The 892-nt window shown below is 38.3% G+C and overlaps 1 non-coding gene across 1 annotated transcript; it reads left to right on the top strand.

Annotated features, from left to right (window-relative positions):
- The first annotated feature begins 408 nt into the window (after positions 1-408).
- LOC124898216 lies at positions 409-515 on the top strand. The gene has a single exon (XR_007055192.1). It is a non-coding gene; the product is annotated as a small nucleolar RNA R71 (small nucleolar RNA).
- The last annotated feature ends 377 nt before the right edge of the window (positions 516-892 follow it).

Here is an 892-nt window from a genome sequence, read left to right as displayed (position 1 = left end):
ACGTAGTTGACTGGATCTAGATTAACAAAACATATATCTACTTTATGCTCACTGTTTCCACAAACTTCACACCATGCATATACCTATTGAACTACATTTGTTGTGGCTACTGGTTAAGTTGTACCCAACTTTAAGTTGTTAAGCTGAGTAGTCATATGGCTCTGCATTGCTGTAATCTATTCTTGTAAGGCAATGAACTGATCAACCTCCAAAACCCCTGCAACTTTCTTGGGAGCATTTTTTGAGTCTTCATGCCAATCCGGATTTTCTTGTGCAATTCAATGAAACAAAGTATACAATTCTTCATATGTTTTCTCCAAAGCTTGACCCCCTGCAGTTGAATCCAAGAGAATCTTTGTATTACACTCAAGGCCTTCTATAAATGTATGTGCCAAAATATCATTTGATTGGTGGTGATGAGGACAACTTCTAAGCATGCCCTTAAATCTCTCCCAAGCTTGGTAGAGATTTTCTCCATCTTTCTATCTGAAATTCAATATCTCACACCTTAATCGAGCTGTTTTTTGAGATGGAAAAATCGAATGAGAAACCTTCAAGCACATTCTTCCCATGTAGTGATGGATTGGTGTGGTTCAACAAGTATTCATCTTTTTGCTTCCCCCAGTAGAGAAAAGGGAAAGAGTGTCAATCTGACATAATCAACACTCACATCTTCAGGAATATATGTGTCCCTTATCTCCAGGAAGTTTCGTAAGTGTTGCTGCGGATCCTTTTGTGAAAGTCCCTAAAATTCTCCCACAGATTTCAATAGTTTGCACCATATTTTATTTAAATTCCCATTGACCTCCTTGTTCAGGCTTCAGGATACTGTTAGTTACAAGGTGCGTAAGTGGGATTACCACTTCATGAATAGTCTTGTGACTGGTTGAAC

This window comes from Capsicum annuum, chromosome 4 (genome assembly GCF_002878395.1).
Source record: "Capsicum annuum cultivar UCD-10X-F1 chromosome 4, UCD10Xv1.1, whole genome shotgun sequence".
In the NCBI taxonomy this organism is placed as follows: domain Eukaryota; kingdom Viridiplantae; phylum Streptophyta; class Magnoliopsida; order Solanales; family Solanaceae; genus Capsicum; species Capsicum annuum.
The sequence above is the reverse complement of the archived record's forward strand: the minus strand, read 5'-3'. Positions and strand labels throughout refer to the sequence as shown.